The sequence below is a fragment of the Heterocephalus glaber genome, unplaced genomic scaffold (assembly GCF_053883595.1).
Source record: "Heterocephalus glaber isolate CG9 unplaced genomic scaffold, H.glaber_assembly_v1.0 deba00001613, whole genome shotgun sequence".
NCBI lineage: Eukaryota > Metazoa > Chordata > Mammalia > Rodentia > Bathyergidae > Heterocephalus > Heterocephalus glaber.
In genome coordinates, this window is record NW_028258384.1 from 35,200,289 (window position 1) to 35,223,330 (window position 23,042).

At 34.2% G+C, this 23,042-nt stretch overlaps 1 protein-coding gene across 3 annotated transcripts in view; it reads left to right on the forward strand.

Moving 5' to 3' along the window:
- Positions 1 to 23,042, forward strand: part of Col4a5 (collagen type IV alpha 5 chain) — a 375,874-nt gene that overhangs the window by 278,809 nt on the left and 74,023 nt on the right. The window lies entirely within an intron of this gene.

Sequence of the window (23,042 nt, forward strand, 5' to 3'; positions counted from 1 at the left end):
CAATGTTGTTTATGCCTATGAAGGAACAGGCGATTGTCTTTCCATTTTCAAATGTACTCTTGAATCCCCTTTTTCAGAATAATACAGTTTTTATTGTAGAGGGCTTTTACTTCTTTCATTAGGTTAATTCCTAATATTTAATTTTTTTGCTGTTATTGTAATAGTTTTGTTTTCCAAATTTCTTTTTTTGGAGGCTTCATTATTGTTATAGACCAATGCTATTGATTTTTGTGTTTTCATTTTATATCCTGCTATATTGCTGAATTTGATTATTTTAGAAGTCTTTTAATGGAATTTTTGATTCCTCTATTGAAAGGATCATGTCATCTGTAAATAGTAATAATTTCACTTCTTCCTTTTCTATGTGTATCCCTTTTATTTCTTTCTCTTACCTGACTGCTCTGGCTAATGTTTTGCATACCATACTGAAGAGAACTGATGATAGTGGACATCCTTGTCTTGTTCCTGATTTTAGGGGGAAAGCTTTCAGTGTTTTCCCATTTAATATGTGGTTGGCAGTGGGTTTGTCATAAGTGGCTTTAATCATATTGAGATAGGGTCCTTCTATACCTATTTTCTTAAGTTTTTTTTGTGAATGGATGTTGAATTTTTTCAAAGGCTCTTTCTGCATCTATTGAAATTATCATGTCTTTTTTGTCCTTGCTTCTGTTGATGTAATGTTTTACACTTATTGATTTGTTTATGTTGAACTATCCTTGCATTTCTAAGATGAGGCCTACTTGGTCAAGATATGCGATCTTTTTGATGATTAGTTTCATTCTGTTTGCCAATTTCTTGTTGAGGATTTTTGTGTTCATGTTCATTAGTTTGGCCTGTAGTATTCTTTTTTAGCTGGGTCCTTGTCTGGTTTTAGAATTAGAATAATGCTAGCTTCCACGAGAATTAGTTTGTAGGTATTCATTGCCTTTCGATTTCAATAAGGAGTTTGAAGAGTACTGTTGTTATAGTCTCCCCTAAAGGTCTTGTAGAATGAAGCAGTGATTCTCTGAGGTCCTGGGCCTTTCTTAGTTGGTAAGTTTTTCTTACTGTGTCAATTTCATTTGCTGTTATTGGATTGTACAGCATTTTTATGTGTTGGTTCAGTTTTGGTAGTTCATATGTGTCTAGGAACTTATACAATTCTTTCAGATTCTCCAATTTCTTGGAGTACAGTTTTTCATAGTAGTTGCTAATGATCTGGATTTCAGTGGTGTTCTTTCCGGTATCACCTTTTTTTCATTTCTAGTTGTGTTTATATAGATCTTTTCTTCTTTTGGTAAGTTTGGCTAAGGGTTTACATATTTTGTTTATTCTTTCAAAGAACCAGCTGTTTGATTAATTGATTATTTGGGATTTTTAAAATTTCAATTTCAATAATATCTGCTCCAACCTTTTTGATTTCTCTACCTGTAAGAGGTTTGAGTTTAGACTGTTCTTGTTCTGGTTTCTTGAGGCACATCAGTTGGTTGTTTGTTTCAGTTTACTCTGTTTTTCTAACATAAGTATTCACAACAATAAATTTCCCTCTTTGGGCTCCTTTCATTTCGTACCATAGGTTCTGGTTAGTTGTACTTGATTATTGTTTGATTCTTTTTTTTTTTTTTTTTTTTTTGCTACCAGGGATCGAACTCAGGACCTCACACTTGCCAGGCAGGCACTGTGCCACTGAGCTAAATTCCCTGCCCCTTATTTGATTCTAAGAATTGTTTAATTTCTTCCTTCATTTCTTCTGTATTCCATTGGGTATTCTGGACTGAGTTATATGATGTCCAAGTGTTAGTGAAATTTCTGTGGTTTCTTTTGTAATTGATTTCTAGTTTTTAGTGTGCTGTGATCTGATAAGATTCCCAAGGATGATTTTGATTCATTCATATTTATTTAAGCAGGCTTTATGGATTAGTATGTGGCCTGTTTTGGAGAAAGTTCCATATGCTGCTGAAAACAATGTGTTTTCTCTTGTTGTAGGGTAGAACACTCTGTAGCTATCTATTAAGTCTATTTGTTTGAAGATATTGTTCAGCTCTGATATTTGTTAATTCTTGTTTAGTTGATCTATCTCTCTCTGAAAGTGGGGTATAGAAGTCACCCACTATGATTTTCTTGATCTTTTATGTCTACCAGTGTTTGTTTTATGAAGTCAGGTGCCCCAGTATTCCATGCATATATATTCATAACTTTTAATCTCTTCCTGTTGAACTGTTCTCTTAACTAACATTTAGTGACTTCTTTGCCTCTTCTGATCAGTTTTAGCTTGAAGTTTACTTTGTCTGAGAACAAAATTGTTACCTCGGCTTGCTTTCAGGGTCCTAGTGCATGGAATATTGTTTTCCATTCTTTGATTTTGAAGCCTATGAATTTCTTTTTGGACTATATGAGTTTCTTGAATGCAACAGACTGTTAGATTCTTGTTTTTGATCCATTCTGCCAGTCTGTGTCTTTTAATTGGGAAGTTGAGGCCATTTACACTGAGAGTTACTACTGACTGATATTGAATTATACCTGTCACTACATTCCTTTTCTGTTGCTGATTCCTCAATTTTTCCTTTTTTGTTTAAGGTGTCCCTGCCGGCTTAAACCACCAGTGGTACATGTATGACTGTAACATGGAGAAGCTTGAACCACCACTGGTTAGCTATTTAACATCAGACAATGGAATTCAAATCAGAGCTGCCTGGCAGTAAGGGATAGGAATTAATGTCCCCATGGTGAATATGTTAATTACCTACCTTGCTTGATGTATTCTTTCCATCTGACTTTTTGGCTTTGTTAGCTTCATTGTCTCTGTCTAGGGTATTCTTGTGTATTTTTGGAGTGCTGTCATGATATTCATGTATCTCTGAAAATGTTCTTTGTCATAGAATGTCCTTGTTTCTTCATCAATTTTGACAGATAGTTTTGCAGGATATATTAGTCTCAGCTGTAAGTTGTGTTCTTTTAGTACTTGAAACACTTCACTTCAAACTCTCCTGTCCTTTAAAAGTTATGTTGAGAAATCTACTGTAATCCTAATTAGTTTACATTTATATGTGATTTTTTTTTAACTTTTCTTTGACAGCTTTTAAGAATCCATCTTTTTGTTAGCTATCTGGGATTTTGACTATGCTATGTTGTGGGGAATTTCTTTTTCATTATTGTTATGTGGTGTTCTGGAAGCCTCACTTACCTATATGTTGCAGTCTTTCCTCATATTTGGAAAGTTTTTTGCTGTGCTTTCTGTAAACAGATTTTCTATTCCATGTGTGCTGTTTTTTAAATGCTCTCTAACTTCAGTTAGGCTTAGGTTAGTCTTATCATCTAGTAGCTCCTGGATTAATTTTTCTTGTTCTCTTATTTTTAAGACTTCTTTGAGTAAATTACAATGAATTTATATTTTGTCCTCCATTTCTGAAACCCTGACTTCACATTGGGCATTCTGCTCTTTATGAATTATATCAAATTCTTTATCTTCAGAATTTCTGTTTGGTGTTTTTTTTGGAGTCTATTTCTCTAGTAAATCTGTTATTAATGTTTTGAACTGGTTAGTCAGCTCTTCCAACTTTATATTTGTTTGTCGTATATCCATATTGATCATTTTGTATGTTAATTCCACTAATTTGGGGGTTATATCCTTTTTGAGCTCACTGAGTTTCTTTACTTCTTCTTTAATTTTTTTGCATAGATTAGCATAGATCTCTTCTCTATTGGTGTTCCTTGGATCTGCTTTTGACAATTTGTAGGCTTGTTTTTCCATGTTCCTTTTTTTGAGGGGCTACTGAGAGTTGAGTTCAAACAGAATGAAGAGAGTTTGTTGTTGATATGAGGATCTCTAGTTAGGTTTTGTTTTCCAGTAATGTGTTCCTCTTGACTTTATTTGTCCATTCATATGGTCTCAGTTTCAGTCTATTCAATTTAACTGGGTGGGACCCTGTCATTGTGTTGTAAAGAGAGACTTTCCACTGGATACAACAGTGTGAACAGAAGTAAGTATACACCAATGCAAAACATTAAAACTTGTTTCGATAATTTTACTCTTTTGTCAATATTCCTTACAGAGTGTATTGTACTGGGATGCAGAAGGTGGGAAAATGTGGAGAGAAAAGGTACAGGGAATGGGGTGTGTCAATGAGAAGAGAGTAACATAAGAGAACTGTCAACAGGGCAAAAGAATATAGACAGGAAGTCAGACTCTGTTGGAGTTTTTTATAGCTATGTTTATGCTCTGGTGTTATGTGGGTTTGAGAGTATCTGTGTAGGCAAGAGGAGGTGTGCAAATTGCTGAAAATGTAAAGATTGAGGGAAATTGTGGGATTTTCAGTGCTTGTTAATGTGTTTGTAGTTTTATTTGGTTCCTCTTAAATCCAGTTTGGTTAAGGATTACTCTGACCTGCCCTTAAATGGAACTGTTTAATTTACAGCATTGGTTAATTCTTATACTTTAACACACTTATACAGGCTCCTATTATATTCATGCCATTAAATATTTGCAGAGGAGAAGGGGGAAAGCAAGGATGCTAGATAATAGAGGAAAAAATAGAGAAGAAAGAGAGTCAAAAATAAAAGAGATCTATCCTGCTACTTCCTATTATCTATCTTTTATTTTGCACTAAGAACTAGGAGAAAAGAAATGAAAAACATGAAAACAGAAAATAATGATAACCCAAACCAAACAGAGAAGGAAGGAAACAATAACTAAAACAACCAAAATAAAAATAGAAATTAAAACCTTTGCACAGTTATTATAGCATTAACCCAGAGCTTGATGCAGCTCCCTCTACAATAATGTCACTGTCTGATTTCATTAGACATGCAGTTTCCCCTTATAGACCAGACAATTGCCTGTCTGAAGTCTTGAAATCTTATTGCTCCCTCTTTACTTATGTCCTGGTTTCGAGCTACAGGTGTGCCCCCCTGTAGACCTCTGTGGATATAATTACCTTGGCTGATTTGGATTGTAAACATTGTGGACATCTTTCCTCCACAGGTTTTCCTTCCCTATTTAAAAAGCCACTGGCCAGGGTACTGATTCCCATCTCTCTGACCCCAGATATCTATGTTTTAGCTCCACCACAGAAAGAGCAGAAGAGTACTCTCTTTTCTGGCTCTGCCAAGTCTCTGACTTTACATAACGGCTGCGGAAGCAATTTTTCTCTTCCTTCTGCCATTCTCAGCTAGCCTTTGCTGGATGCCCCACCAGCAGTCTTGGTTAGGGCACCGAATGTTCCATATATGCTACTCCTGTTGTATGTAGGAGTAACAGGTGGCTTAATGTTGTTGTTGTTATTATTATTATTAGTAGTAGTAGTAGTAGTAGTAATAGTAGTAGTATTGTCTATGGAGAGTAAGCTTTCTCTCTCCCTGGCATTCTGCTGCCCACCTGCACTTTAGGCAGGTGCATAGATATGTGGCAATTAAATTTTACTCTGTTTTGTGTTCAGATTCTTTGAGTCCCATCCCATTGGAAATGGCTCACTTCACTGTGCCCAGTTGGGAGGATAGTATGGCTGTGAGTCTGAGTGATCTGCCAGTCTGTCTTGAAGGGCTGGCTTGCTCCCTTTGTCCAATCCTTTCCCAAAATGATGTGTGCTGGAATTCTCAATTCTGTTGCATTGGAATGTGTAGCCATGTCTGTGCCAATACCGAGCTCTTTTTATTACTCTAGCTTGTAGTATAATTTGAAATCAGGTATTATAATACATCCTGCTTTGCTCTTGTTACTCAGGATTGCTTTGGCTGTGGTCATTCTCTTCTGGTTTCATATAAATATTAAGTTTGTTTTTTCTAGTTCTGTGAAGAATGCTGTGGGTAGTTTGATTGAGATCACATTAAATCTGTTTATCATTTTTGGTAATATAGCCATTTTGAAGATCTTGGTTCTGTCTTTCCAGGAATAAGAGATGGCTTACATTTTCCAATGTCCTTTTCAACTTTTCAGAGTACTATAGTTTTTATTATAAAGGTCTTTTGTTTCCTTGGTTAAGTCTATGCATTTACATATTTTTTTGAGGCAATCACGAATGGGATTATTTTCCTGATTTCTTTCTCAGTGGTTTCGTGATTGGTGTACAAAAGTGCTATTGATTTTTGCATGTTTATTTTATAACCTGGCACTTTGTAGAATTTATTAGTTCTAAGCGATTTCTGATAGGGTTTTTGTGGTCCTTTATGTAAAGAATCACGTCGTGTACAAATAAGGATAGTTTCGCTTCTTTCTTTCCTATACACACCCCTTGTATTTCTTTGTCTTGCTTGATTGCTGGTTGACCTTTCTAGAGTATTAAAGTCCCCCAATACGATTTCAATGTTGTCTATCTGTCCTTGTATATAAAGTAGTTTTTAGTTTATGAAATTGGTTGCATCAACATTCAGTGCATAAGTATTTACAATTATTACTTTTTCCTGATGAATTGTTCACTCTTCCAGTATATAGTGACCTTTGTCTCTTCTGGTCAGTTTTGGCTTCAAGTTTACTTTGTCTGAAAGCAGGATAGCTGCACCAGTTGCATGGAGTAGTTGAGTTTTGTTTTTGATCCAATCTGCTTGTCTGTGTCATTTGAATGGAGAGGTAAGATTATTTACATTCATTGCTATTACTGAAAGGTTTATAGTGAATCCTATAAATGCATTATTTTTCCTCTACTGATTCCTTTATTGTTTTTTCCTTTTGTTTACTATTCTCCCAGTTGGATGTATTCTTTCCTCTGGGCTCTTTGGTGATGTGATTCACTGTCTCTGTTTACGATTCCTGAGTCTTTTCTACAATGCTGTTTTGGTGCTTATGAGTGTTTTTAGATTCTGTTTGTTGTGGAAAGTCTTTAGTTCTCTATTAGTTTTGAAGGATAGTACAGTCTGGGTTGGCATATGTTTTCCTTTTGGTCTTGAAAAATTCCCCTTCAAACCGTCCTCATCCTTAAGGTTTATATTGAGAAATCTGCCATTAGTTTGATGGGCAGGTTACATGAAATGTTTTTTTTGTTGTTGTTGTTAAATTCTTTTATTGGTACATTTTAGGTATACAACACAGTTACATTTCTCATTGAGAACTTGTACCTTTACATGATGCATCTGGGTTCTTATTTTTTCCCCATTTCTAGCCCTCCCTTCACCCCCTCCACCCTTCCCTATTTACAAAGACTTTATTTCCATTTTTTCCATTTCTCATCATTTTTCCTTTCCCTTCTTTCCTTTCCCCTGCCCCTCCCACTACCCCTACCCCTTTGGACCTTTTCTTCCTATTTTGCATTATCAATTATTCATTCTAATCATTGGCACATTTTAGGTATACAATATAATGACATTCATCATTGGAAATTTGCACCTTTACATAATCTCTCTTGGTTCTCATTTTTCACCCTTGCCCAGCCCTCCCTTCAAACCCTCCAGTCCTCCCTATTTACAAAGATTTTGTTCCTATTTTTCCATTTTCTCATATTAATCCCATTCCCTTCTATCCTTTCCCCTAGCCCTCCCACTTCCTTCCCCTTTGCCCCTTTTCTTCCTATTTCACATTACCTATTATATATTTTAGTCCTTATTTACACTTTCAGTTTCTCACACCAGAGAAACTATTCAGTATTTATAATGGTCTCTACCTCAAACTGATAAAAGCCATCTATGAAAAACCAACAGCTAATATCATACTAAATGGTCAAAAACTGAAATCCTTCACACTAAAATCAGGAACAAGACAAGGATGTCCACTATCACCACTCTTGTTCAATATAGTTCTGGAAACATTAGCCATGGCAATTAGACAAGAGAAAGAAATAAAAGGAATACATGAAATGTTTTTGTAACAGCTTTTAGTATTCTCTATTTCTGTTACATTTCTGTGATTTTGAATATAATCTGTCATGGATCAGTTATTCTGGATGTGACTATTTGGAGTTTTGTATTTCTTACTTACCTAGATATTTATTTCTTTCCCTAGATTTGGAAAATTTTCAGCCATGATCATGGTTAATAAATTTTTTTATAACTTCAGTGTCATCTTCTAACCTTTCTTTAGCTCCTATAATTGTTAAGTGGGTTTTTTTTTAGTCATCTAGGAACTGTTGCATCCAGCTTTTATTTTAGGGTATCACTGAGTACATTATTTATCACATTAACCTCTTTTCAGGTCCTGACAATCTCTCCTTGGATTGGTTCTGCCTGTTGCCCATATTTTCAATTGAATTTTTCATTTCCAGGATTTCTGCTTGATTCCTTTGCATAATCTCTAATTTTTATTAAAGTGCACATTCATATCCTTGTTTTTATCTTCTTTAAGCTCATTGAACATCTTATTAATGAAATCATTTACCTGTTTAGGTATATCCACTTTGAGGGCATTGAATTTCATACACACTTGCATCATTTCTTCTTTGATTCTTCAAACATCTTAACCATTTTCTTTCTGAGTTCTTTGCTTGAAATGTTCTCCACTTCAGTGCCTGTGTATCAGCTTTTGGGGAGGTAAGAGTTTTGGGATGCATTTTGATGCCTTGCTTTCACAAGTTTCTACCATTTTTGTGCTGATGGTTAAAGATCAGTTATGGTAGAAAACTCTTGTTACTGTGGAGATCTTTTTAATTAGTATATGTCTTCCCATAATATGACTTTTGTTTTGTTTACATTTTAGTGTTCTTGTTTCTATTCAACCTACTCAAATATTAGGATTGGCCCTGGTCACTGCCTTGCAAAGAGGAAACAATGACCAGCTATATTGGCAACTACTGAAGCAACCATATATCAAGCATATAATTTAAATCTTGTTTCACTCATTTGTCAATAACTCAGGAAGTCAATAAAATGGTACTGCTGAAGAGTAAACTGGGATATAGAGGATGATAGAAGGAAAGAAGAAGAAGAAAGGGAAGAAAGTGCAGAAAAAAGGAAAAAAGAAAAAAGAGACGACTAATGAAAGAAGGAAAAAAGATAGGATTTTGGTGATATTATTTTTATATCTGCAATGGAGGAAGTGGGAAGAGGGTTTGTGAGGTTATATTATATATTCTAAGATAGACAAAAGAAAAAAAATAAGTAAAAGTAAAACTAAAAAATTCATTGCGCTGATTGTATTTGTGTCATACAAAGCAGGGGGTGGGGGTGAGAGGATTGTGAGAGGGAAAGTAAGTAAAGAGGATGGGGGAAGCAGTTCAAATGGAGCAAGTAGAGGGTATCGGGTGGTTGTGTTTGATTTATGACAAAACCAGAAAACTAGTTTAGCTAACCCTGTGAAATGACCCTTGGTGTGGGAGAATCTGATGTTTCTAGCTAAGGAAATAAAGAAATAAGAGCATGGGCCGGGGATTTAGCTCAGTGGTTCTGCAGCCTGCCTTGCAAGCGCAAGGACCTGAGTTCTATCCCTGGTACCAAAAAAAAAAAAAAGAAAAAAAGAAAGAAATAAGAGCATTAACTCTTAGTCCTGCAGTCTTGCTAGTACACTGCCAACCCCCTAGCCCTTTCTAAGGGCAGTGCCAGACAGGGCAGAATGAAAAGGAGAAAAAGATGAGTTAAAAATACATTGGTGTTGATAATATTTGTGCAACATAAAAGAAGGCAGGGGAAAAGAGGATTTGAGAGGGTGTGAGAGGGGAAGTAAGTGAAAAGGACGAGAGGAAGGAGCGTAAATGAAAAATTGCAGAGGGTACAGGAAGATAGGGACCAATTTATGGTAAAACCAAATAGCTAATATAGTTAACCTTATGAAACAACCTTTGGCATAGGAAAAACTAATGTAGCTTAGTAGCAGCAGTAGCTCAGATTCCTGCACTCTTAACTAACATATAGCGATGCCTCTCTAGCTCTGTCAAAAAATAATACAAGATGAAAGGAGAAAAAAGAGAAACATGCATATACAAAAACAAAACTAAGAGTCCCCTCAGTCTTATTTACACTGCTGTCAGAATTTGGCCAGTGTGCTCTCTTCCCCTTCATTAAAAAATGGAAAGGCTTGTCTTGTGGCACTTGGAAGAGACTAATCTCCAGTTTACTGAGCTTGTGACTAGGAGATTGGGTATATCAACCACTCCTTGGGCTGATCCCTCCCTAGTGGGAAGAGAGTTATGAAAGGTGAGCACTGGGGAGTGGCTGCTAGGCTGGGCACCATTTGTAGCAGTCTAGGAGCCACATCTTCACTCAGCTTCTTTCTGCAAGGAATTATATCTTTTCCCAAGACAGTATGTTTGCCAGATCTGGACAGTAAGCACTGCTAGGATCAAGAGACAGACTTGCTTCTTTTTCTAAACTCTCTGATACTAGAATTCATCTAGTGGGCTTCTTCATGTTGTCTTCCTGTGTTTGGGTTTTGGTTTGCCCCGTTTACAAGTACCCGTGGACCTTGATTGGTATCTTCATAAACACTGCTGCATCTAGCCCTCCATGATGTCTCTTTCATGTCAATTCTACCATTTTAATCTAAGCAGGTGCAGTAAGGGCCAATCTGTTATCAGCATTATGTTACTAGAAGATATGATAATGACTCATAAAATTAAAACAAATATGGAATTTTTAATCTTTCATTAATTCACATGAATACATCAGAAAACTTAAATACACAATTAAAATATGTATACATTTATTTTGAACTCATAGAAATATATTTTCTGACCTTAAATTATAATAGGTATTTTATTGATTATTATGCAAGAAAATTAAAAGTTCTGGTCAACTAAATAAAATACCTGTAAAATACAGGCTATTTTTATTTGTATCATATTTTGAAAATCAATAGTCAAACACATTGTATTTTTATGACCTCTGATATGTCACTACTGTTTTAAACATAATAGAACTATAGTGATAATTTAAACCAGGTTGTTATAAAATAGTTGCTTCATCACTCATAAAAAACAATTCTGCCCAAGTAGTATAGCATATAAAACATGAGAAACAAACTGTTTTTTACGTTTGGCCATTAAAGGTTGACCTGCTGTTTCATAAAGAGGAATAAAATGAATTTATTAATTCTGTTGTTGTATTAATAAACTTTCCTGTTACTGAGACACAATAACTTAGAAGAGGAGAGGTTAAGTGGTTTTAAGGCATTCAGTCCAGGGTCAGATGGCTCAAATGCGGGAACATCTGGTGGAAGAGCAAATATGCTTGTTTCATGGCATCCAGGAAGCAGAGCAGGACAACAGTGCCAGAGAGGAACAGGCCAGAAACCAAATATAGTGTCCAAGGTCTTCTTCCATGACCCACCCAGACACCCCCAAAACTGTGGTTTTCTAGTCTCCTTAGGAGGTTCCCAAGCCAATCAATTTGTTAGTCAACTCTAACAGTCACGCTTGTTTTCTGTTATTTGTTTTAGTTTCAAAAAGTGCATGAAATCATGGAAGCATTTTAAATTTTAATTCAGAGCTGAGTGAAAATGAGACCATCATTAATGCCAACATGAACAAAATAAAAATATGTTTATATATACTTTATCCTTTCTCAACTTGGCTAACACCCTGAAACATTTATTTCATCTAATGTTCTTACTCTTTCTGTCTCCTCCCCACCTTCTGCTAGCATATATAGTAGAGTCCAGATAAGATGGACAGAGAGAAAAATAATGGTACTGAATTCAACTTCATCTCTTTCTTCTATAAACGTATAATTTGTCATAGAATAAAAGATCTAAGATATGGCTTTCAGCAACAAGGTTAACAGCAGTTAACATGAAAATATGCTGAATGCATTCTTAATACACAAATGTTCTTATATCATTTTTACCATGGGTGGACCACATTTCATATTTGATATTAAGCACATATGTTCATATCAGTTCCTTATACTAGATCACAGATGCCCAAACCATAATTTTCTAATAAAAACATATACTTTAGCATAACGGTAGCCAGCTGTGCATCTCAGTAGCTGTGCTGGGGGAATGCAGGAAGCAAACTTTGTGTTCACCCACTTGATATAACAAATGGCAAGGTGTATACATGTGTGTCAAAAGGTAAATGGGTGAGTTTTACTCACATTATGCACCATATTACATTTTTGTGTATTTATAATTTTTATTAAATGTTTTCATTTGATTTTTCTTGTAGAATTAGCCAAATTTAGTACAATGTTGCAGGAAAATCCACTTTTACAACTTCTCTAAGGAGGTTGAAAGTGAGTCATTAGGTAGCTTGGCTACCAATGATGAGTTGGATCATGTAAGCCAAGGAAGTTAGCAAGATATGACAGAGGTACGACAGATATAGAAGTACAGAATGAAAGACCTTGATTCAGATGATGAAGAAAACAGTAATGTAAATAAATATTTGACTAGTCAAAATGGTACAAAATGATCATGTATGCCTAAATGATCCAATGTTAGAACTAGGTCAGAAATGTTATTAGTCTTTCCAGGGTGAAACCTACTGGATGGAATGCCAACACTGTGATTCAGTGTTGGAAATTGTTTGTAACAGACAATATACTATGTGACGTTTTGAAATACACTAATAATGAAATACAAGAAAACATTCTATATGCATCAATAATACTACTCAAAATATATTTATTATGACACCTCACTATTTGAACTAAAAGCATTCACAGCAGGAGTTCATCATTCTAATTGTCAGAATCTAAAGGATTTATGGAGAAGTAACAGATATAGTATTGAGATTTTTAGAACAATAATGACACTCAAGAGATTTGGTTTCCTTCAAAATTGCCTGTTTTGACAACAAAAAGACCTGCCAAGAAAGAAAAAAATCCTACAATTTGACTTCTATTCACTCATTTGTTGAAAGCTTTGTTTCAAACTGTCAAGCAATTTATAAGCAATTTATCTAAATACATGACAATTGATGAACAACTCTCATCATTTCGTAGTTGTTAAAGCTTTCAGCAATATATGCCAAGTAAACCTTCCAAATATGATATAAAAATATATGTCCAGGTAGATGTGAAGATATTTTACACCTTGAATTTAGAAATTTTTCCTGAAACTCACCTACCAGATCATTCTTTGTACAGTAATAAACCATATGACTCTGTGAACAGACTTGTTGCACCTATTTCAAAAAGTCACCCAAACGTCACAGTCCACAGTTGGATCACTAGTTAGTTACCCACTGATGTTATATTTGCTGAAAGAACACCAACTGACTAGCACAGGAACTATTTGCAAGAACAAAGCTGAGATTCCTGAAACACTGTTGTAAGTTCACAACAGAGAAATGCATAGTACAATCTTTGGATTTCAGAAAGCCATAACATTGGCTTCCTATATGGTGAAGAAAAACAAAGTAGTATTGATATTGTCAGCACTATACCATGATGATAATGTTATGGAAATCTCAGAAAGAAATACACAGAGACACAGAATTCAGATAAAATAATAAAATTTCTTCTCCCAAGCAGGCAGGAATGCCAGAAACCAGTCTGGTCAGTATCCTCATGCCCTTTGTTCAGCATTTCCCTTTTTATATCCTTTTTTAGCCATTATCTCATCCCTAGTGGTCTTTGATATGTAAATACAATTCCAGTTCCTGTTTACAAGTCACAGACACAAGATAGGCAACATATACATTGTAAATTCACCCTGGCATGGTAACTTTGTTAGGTTAATGAAGTTACCAGTTAGAGTCAGATAATCGGCACCTTAAACGAGTTATGGGAAAGACAAATCTTAAAAGAACACATTACCTACTTATTTTGTTTCTACAACTACCTTAATATTTAATCTATTAAGTTATCTAAAACTTTTCCCCGTATCAATAAAATTCATGATGATGCCAGGTATTGTCACATAGGCCTGTAATCCCAGCACTTGGGAGACTGAGGCAGGAGGATCCTGCAAGTTCAGCCTGTACTGCATAAGGAGTTCCAGGCTCTTCTGAGCTACACTATGGCAAAGAAAAACAAAGTAATGTTGATACTGTCAATGTTACACCATGATGATAAGATTGATAGTGAGACTGGGTGAGGTGGCACACACCTGTAATTCTAGCACTCAGAAGGTTGAGGCAGGAGGATCCTGTAAATTCATGGTCAGCTTGTGCTACATAGTGAGTTCAAGGCTACCCTGGGCTCAATGGCAAGACCCTTTGTCAAAACAAACAAACAAAGATTCTTAGTGAATCCTCAACACAAATGAAGCCAGGAATGGTCACATTTTACAATAAAACAAAAGGTGGAGTAGATGTTGATGAGTTATGCAGCAACTATGATATCACTCAGAACACAAAGTGTTGGCCAGTGGCTGTGTTTTAATAGATCCTAAACATGTGTGGCATAGTTTGATAGCTTACAAAGAAAATAACAAGTGCAAAATATCACAGAGAAATTTTCTTAGAGGATTGGTACTGGAATTACAACAGAAGCAGAACAGTGTGTATCTGCCCAAAGAGCTCCACAAAAGAATTCTGGAGCAGATAAGTGAACAGACAGGGGAAACATCCCAAGAACCTCCTAACAAAACAGGAAGACCAGCAAGATGTCAAGTATGTTTTACCAAAGAAGACAGGAAAACAAAACACATGTACTATCAGTGTAAGCAATACTTACATATGGAACATGCTGTTGTCATGTATGAAGACTGTCTTAGGTGTAATAATTGAAGCAAAGATTATTTATGAGGTAGAGTTCTGTTTGTATTTTCATTGTAGTTCACATAGGAATTTATTTCTGCTGTTATTTTTTAGATTTTTTTAGATTTTATAAGCAAGTAAGGAGTTGATATTGAAAATGTTGATGCTTATTCTACACACACATTATATATTAAAATTTTAATATTTGATTTTATGGATATTTTATTTTCCTTTTAAGTACACATTAATATAATAAACTCATAAAATTAAAAGTGATAATTCATCAATAGAAATACTCTTAAAAAATAAAAGTGGACATTACATACCCCCTTAAAGCACCTTTTCTAAAAATTTGCCGTGATGCCCGTGGGGCTATGTAAATCTTATTTACATCACTAAAGCAGACTACTACCTTAACCAGTGTCAAAATAATTCCTTTTTTCTTAGTATAGGAGTGTGATATGTAATATATTTATCATTAGAGAAATGTCAGTACACATATTGCATCTTGATACTTTTTACATTCCCTTCCCCTTCCCTTTCTCCCATCTCCAGCCATCCCCAGGTCCTCTTCCTATATTTACAAAGTGGATCTCCCTGTTTCTTATCATCCATTTTTCATTTTGCTCCTAAATTATTTTAATATGGGTTACTCATGTAAGAAAAAATGTAATATTTAACTTTCTGCATATGATGTATTTCACATAGCATTATAGACTTCAGGTGCATCCATTTTCCTACAAATAAATCAATTGTATCCTTCTTTATGGCTTAGTTGTACTCTATTCTGTTTATGTACCACATTTTCTTTATCCATTCATCTGTTGGTGGACTTGTAGGCTGCTCCTAAGATTTCGCTATTATTACTTGTGCTGCTCTAAACATGGATGTGCATGTGTCACTTCAATATAATGCCTTTAACTCTTTCAGGAAGATACTCAGAAGAAGAATAGCAGGGTCAAATGGAATCTCTGTTTTTAGTTTCCTGATGAATGTCTGTACTGATTTACATAGTGGTTGCACTACTTCACCGCTAACAATGTAAAAGGGTTCCTTTTACCCCACAACTCTGCCAGCATTTGTTATTTTTTGAGTTTGTGATAATAGTCATTCTTTTGAAGTAACATAGAATATTAGTGCTGTTTTAATTTGCATTTTTCTAATGGCCAAAAATGCCAAACACATTTTCATGTATGTAGTGGTCTTGTGCATTTATTTTGGGGAGTTTCTATTCATTTTAATTGCCCATTTTATTTCATTTTTAATTTTTTAAAATTTATTTTTACTAGTATGTACATGTTTGCAGTACATAATGATTATATTTATCATGGGGAGTTGGAATATGTACATAACATAGCTTAATTCTTTTTACTTCTCCTCCACCCCCATCTCTTAGTCCTCTTCCCATTGACAAAAGATCTATCCCCTGTTTCCTATTATTTGTCTTTTATTTTGCTCTTCAAATTATTTATACTTTAGGTTTCTCTTAAGATAAACCATTTGATATTAATCACCCATTTTAGACTGGGTCATTAATTTGTGGAAGTGTAACATTTTTGAGTTTTATATATTCTAGATATTAGTCTTCTGTTTAAGGAGTGGTTACCAAAAATAGGTTTTCTCTTCACTGGTCGGTCGTTTTCTTTGCTATGCAGAAACTTTAATTTGATAATCCCATTTGTTGATTATTGGTGTTATCTCTTGTGCAATTGGGCTTCTGTTCAGAAAGTCGTTTCCTATGCTAATGTTTTCAAGAGTTTTACCTATTCATCCAACAGATTCAGTCTTTCTGTTTTTATTTATAAACCTTTGATCCATTTTAATTTGATTTTAGTGCAGGATGAGAGATATAGTCTGAGATTAATTCTTCTGCATATGGATAGCCAGTTTTCTCAGCACAATTTTTTAAAGTAGCTGTCATGTCTCCAGCATATGATTTTGGACCCTTTGTGGAAAATCAGATGGACAAAAGTCACTGGGGTTGTTTCTGCACATGCCATTCTGTTCTGTTGATTAACATATCTGTTTTTCTAAGTATAGGTAATATAACTTGAAATCCAGAATTGTGATATCTCCTGCTTTGCTCTTGCTGCCCAGGATTGCTTTTGGTATTCTGGGTCTCTTCTGATTCCATATAAATTTTGCAATTGTATTTTCTAGTTGTGTGAAGAATGCTGTCAGTAGTTTGATTGCTGTTGCATGAAATCCATATGTATGTTTTAGTAATACAGTATGACCACTTTGACAATAGGAATGTCTTTCCATTTTCTGATGTCCTCTTTAATCTCTTTTTTCAGAGCACTATAATTTTCATTATAAAGGCCTTTCACTTGCTTGGTTAGGTTCATTCCAATTTATTTTTGAAGCTATTGTGAAAGGGAGTGTTTTCCTGATTTATTTGCCAATGTATTCATTGCTGGTATGCAAAATCAATATTCATTATTGTGTACTGATTTTATCTCCTGATATTTTGCTGAATTTATTAGTTCTAGGAGTCTTTTGGTGGGCCTTTTTGGGTCTTCTACATAAAGGATCATACCATGTATGACTAAGGAGAGTGACTTCTTCCTTTCCTCTACAAATCCCTTTTATTTCTTTCTCTTGCCTGATTATTCTGGTTAAAGTTTGGAGAACTATATTGTACAGGAGACGTGAGAGTGGACTCTCTTCTCTTATACCTCATTTTGGAGGAAATGCTTTGTTTTTCCTCGTTTGGTGTGTTGTTAGCAGTGGGTTTGTGATAAATGTTTTTTATCATTTTGAAATAAGGTCTTTTACACCAATTTTCATCTGAATTTTTATCATGAGTGGATTAAATTTTGTCAAATTATTTTTCTGCATCTGTTGGTGATAATGTGATTTTTGTCTTCTGTTTATGTGGTGTATTACATCTATTGATTTGTTTATGTTAAATCATCTTTGCAACTCTGAGATTAAGCCAATTTGGTCATGATATGTGATCTTTTTATGATTTGTTGCATTCTGTTTGCCAATATCTTGTTGAGTATACTGCACCAAAGAGCCTACAGGAAACCATGTATCTAAGTAAGAGAGTAAGTAAACAAAACCATATATTATTGCCTGTAGGAGACACACCTCATCCAAAAGGAAGTTCATAGGCTAAAAGTGAAAGAATAGAAAATGATACTCCATGTAATTGGAAAAGCTATCTTATTTTCAGACACAAGAAAACTCAAGCCAAAACTGATCAAAAGAGATAAATATGGACATTACATACTATGAAAGAACAATTCACTGGAAGAGATAATGATTTATGCATCAAATTTTGGCATACTAAACAACATTAAAATAAATATCATGGACATAAAAGGACAGATGGACACCTATACAGTCATTGTGCTGAACTTCAGTACCCTATTCTCACAAACAGACAGGTCTACTAAACAAAAAATCAACATGAAATATTGGAGTTAAACCATATCATTGAACAAACAAATTAAAATAGACATACAGAATGTTTCATCCAACAACAACAGAATACACATTTTTTTCAGCAGCACTCAGAACTGTTTCCAAAACAGATCATATCTTAGGCTACAAAGCATGCTTAAATAAATACAAAAAATTGAAATAATCCCCTGCATACTATCTGGTCATAGAGGAATGAAAATAGAAATCATCATTCAAAGAAACCAAAAAAAGTATGCAAACACATGGAGATTAAACAATACATTATTGAATAATCAATGAATCACAGAAGAAATTTGAGGAGAAATTAGAAAGTTTGTATAATCAAATGACAGTGCAAAGAGAACATAGGAAAACCTGTGAGACTCAATGAAAGCAATCCTAACGGGGAAGAAAATACTGTTATTCTTGTTTGTATATCTCAATAATAGGTTAATCAGGAAGACTATTACTAATATCTTGATAAACCTGAGTTATAATGCTTGGCTGATATATTAAATTCAGTTTTTAATAAGCTTTTATGTATACTCGTGTTTCAGTTTTTACTAGAAAATTTAATGCAAAGTGTTCTATATTGGTATGTCTCTAGGGCAAAATGTTTGCATTGTGCTTTTCTGTTTTTTCTTTTGAATCTAGTTTTCTATTATTTTTTTAAGGTTCTATTATTTGCCTTTCTCTTTTCCAACACAGTTTATACAGTTTAACACGTTTTAAAATTAAGGTCCTATTGAATATCAATTCCTCACTCAACAGCAGGAAAACAAAAGGAACATTGTCAAGGGACTAGAAGCAAAATGCTTTTCATTCCATGACCTACTAATACAGGAAAATATAGAGGGGTTTGATTCTTATTGTTTTTGTTTGGCCATTTGTTAGAATGTTAAGGATCTAATGAATCTTTTTAGCAATCAATTAAACATATTCTATTCCATGTCCACAGATCATACCCTAACCTGAGCTGGATGTGTTGTGATGCTTTCCCAGTTTGAGGAAAAAGTGTGTGACTGAATCAGCTAAAAGAAATTTAAAAAAACAAAACAATTCTTCATTCCTATTAATCAAAACAGACAAAAACAAAAAACCCCAGAAATTATTCATGTCATTTTCAAAGTTTAGAGAGAATGCATTGTAAATATATAACCTTTTTGAGGGGTATGAAACCTTTGGGCAAAGCAAAATTTTGTGCACATGCATGGGCATGTTTGAGCATGTGTGTGTGTGTGTGTGTGTGTGTGTGTGTGTGTGTGTGTGTGTGTGAAATTCTCACAGATAGTATGTTTCTAAAATTTTCCCCTTTTTTCCAGTAGCAATTATATTTGGTTGCCAGTAAATTTAGAGTATTTATATATCCCCATATAGCTTCTGTAGGACTATCCATATAATTACTGTTATTAAATAAAGCAATTCAGTAGAATTTTTAAACTTTTTTTTTTTGAGAAAGGATCTTGCTAGTGCAAGGTTCTGAGTTCGATCCCCAGTACCAAAAAAAAAAAAAAAAAAAAAGGGTCTTACTGTAACTCAGTCTGGCCTTGAACTCACTATTGTAGCCCAGGCTGGCCTGAAACTCTCAGTGATCCTCTTGCCTCAGCCTCCCACGTGCTGGGAAGAACATTTGACTTTATATTGACTTTCTTTATCCTGGATTTTTCAAGGATGCCTATCCCTGATAGTATTCATGGAAAAGATGTATGCTGTGAAAAGGACACCAGATTATCTATTACTACTAACTAATAATAATAATGTATATGTAAATTGTTTACTCATAGTCATCCAGTAATAATTATTTATTTCCCTTTACTTAACCTGTTATAGTACAAAATAAAATTATTTTAATCTAATACATATTAGCTTAAATTCCAAAATGATTATTGAAAGCAATATGAAGATCAGAGAGAAATAAGAATATAAAATATAATTTTCTGTGATAAATATTTTACTATGTCTTTTTTGCAAATGCATTTCATTTATAGAATATGTTGTATGAACATTGGAGAAAATGATTGTTTCTTTACTTTGTTCCTAATGTATTATATTATAATAGTGAATTGATATCTAATAACTTCTATTTGTGGAGTTTTTCTGTTCTAATCTTTCCATGTTGAGATTTGTTTCCTAACCTAATGAGTCTTTTTGCAATGTACTTCTGCTTGGGTGGCTCTATTTGTTGCTAAACTGTAATTCTCTCCCTCTTGATCTTCAAGTCTACCAATTACTGAAGTTATTTTTCAAACGCCTTATTTTAAAGCTTTAAATGTAAAAAACAAACACTATTTCTCCAGAATTATTCAATTTATGGTGTCTTTTCTTTATTTCATATGTTGCTCTTGAAACTTTTCAAGAAACAAATTGTTTCTATTTAAAACTCAATTATTAAAAAATCTATTTGAGTGTAACTATGTAATGATAGTAATCCACTTAGAGCCATTATGGTGTTCATTATAAGGTATCTCACCCTACTTCACAAATAAATCAATATAAAATTTCTTGCCCCTTTTCACAGAACCTTAGTAATAAATGACAGCATTGGAAACATTACCACTGTGACAACAAGTGGAATTCTCTAATTTTCTTTTTTTTTTTTTTTGGTACTGGGGATCGAACTTGGGTCCTTAGCTTGGGAGGCAGGCGATGGAACCACTGAGCTAAATCCCCAGCCCAGAATTCTCTAATTTTCAAAGTGAATTTAATCATTTTAAGATCATGCTCAAATATGATATCAATCAGGTTTTTAAATCCCTCATCTTGTTTTTATATAAAAATAATCACTTATGAATATTTAACAGTAAGATTAAATCCTGAGGCTCAGCCTCCAGAAGCTTCCACTCAGTTGTGGCATTATCACCAGATAGCAGAAAAGAACACCACCAACATAAGTTGCAGAACTGAAAGGTACTGCAATAAGAACATCCACAATGTTTTTAATGTAATTATTTCCCCATAAACATACTTTTAACCACCTTATTATTTGGAGTAGGTGAGTTTTCCAGAAACTTACATTGTAATATATTTTTCCATAAAATCCTGATTGAAATATTGAGAAACAAAAGTTACCAAGAACAAATGCAAATGTTTTATTAAAACAACATGTAAAACAAAGAAAAAATATAATCAAAGGGTCTATGCAATTGATTTACTCAGATATTAATCATTGCATATTAATTCATAATTCATTACAATGGTGCCAGCCCAAGTGTGGTCATAGAGCCAGTGTTGAAGCACAAACTATTACCAGTCTACAATAGGAGGAAGACAAAGATTGAGAAGTTTAGAAACTTACAGCAACTTATAAACATATAAGTTTAGAAACTCATAGCAATTTGATAGCATAATCATATTTGTTGAATATAGTAAGTCTTTGATTTTTTAATTTGTTTTAACAGTTTTAATGTATGTTATCAAAAAACAAAGAAATAGGAACTAAGATAAATTGGTGTTTCACCAGAAATAATTTGACAAGCACTGTCTTAGAGAAATATGATTGAAAATCCTAAAGCTTGATTTTTCAGTCATTTTGTGTGTATACCAAAAGTATCTCTAACACATTCTTAGAATTTTTTATACACAAAGTTCTAACACCTGTTTACTAGAAAATAAATTAGATAAATGTCTTTTCTCAATTTGTATTTTTTATTAGTACATGTTTCCAGTACATAATGATTCCATTCCTTGTGGGGAGTTGGTACATGTACATAACACATCTCAATTCTTTTTTCATCCCCTTCCTTTTCCCTCCCTCACCCCTCCCTCTGACTCTTGGTCTCCTTCCCATTTCAAAAAGATCTGTCTCCTTTTTTTCCTGTTATCTTTTATTTTGCTCTTTAATTGTATTTGGGGTTTCTCATAGAAGAGAAACCATATGATAATTAATCTTGTGTGTCTGATTTATTTTACTTAACATTATGGTCTCAAAGTACACCCATTTTCCTTCAGATGACTCAAATGTATCATTCTGTCTGACAGAAGAGTACTCCATTGTATATAAACACCATTTTTTCTTTATCCATTCATCGTTGATGAACATATAGGCTGCTTTCAAGACTTAACTATTATGAATTGGGCTGCCACAAACATGAATATGCATGTATCACTGTAATATGATTTTAGCTCTTTTAGGAAGATACCTAGAAGGGTAATAACTGGGTCGAATAGAATTTCTAGTTTGAATTTGATGAGGAATCTCTGCACTGATTTCCATCACAGTTGTACTAGTTTACATTCACATCAACAATCTAGAAGAGTTCCCCCATCCCTTCCCGCTTTGCCAGCATTTGTTATTATTTGATTTTTTTTTATGATAGCCATTCTTTCTGGAGTAAGATGGAATCTGCTGTTATAATTTGCATTTCTCTAATGGCCGGAGATGTTGAACATTTTTTTCGTGTATTTATTGGCCATTTGTACTTCTTTTGAGAAATGTCTATTCTTTAGTTTGCCCATTTTTTTATTGAGTCTTTTTTTTTTGGTGATCTACTTTTTGGAGCTCTTTGTATAATCAAGATGTTAGCCCTCTGTCTGAGCAATAGCTGGCAGAAATTTTTCTCACTCTCATTTCCTTGATTGTTTCCTTTGCTGTGCAGAAGCTTTTTAATTTGATATGATCTCTTTTGTTGTTGATTCTTGGTACTATTTCTTATGCAATCGAGGCTCTGTTCAAAAAGTTCTTGCCTACATCTATGTCTTCAAGAATTTTGCCTATTTTATCATCCAGTAGATGTTTCTGTTTTAACAGTTAGATCTTTGATATATTTTCATTTGATTTTAATACGAAGTGTGAGGCATGGGTCTAGATTCATTCTTGTTCACATGGATAACCTGTTTTCCCAGCACTATTTATTAAAGAAGTTGTCTTTTCTCAAGCATATATTTCTGGCCCCTTTGTCAAAGATCAGCTAGTTGAATGTGCCTGGTGTTGTTTCTACATTCTCTATTCTGTTCTGTTGACCTACATTTCTGTATTTGTGCCGGTACCATGCTGTTTTTAATCACTGTAAGTTTGTAATGTAACTTGAAATCCATGATTGTGATGCCTCCTGCTTTGCTGTTGTTATTCAGGATTGCTTTTGATATTCTGAGCCTTTTCTGTTTCCATATGAATTTTAGGATTGTTTTCTCTAGTTCTGTGAGGAATGTGTTAAA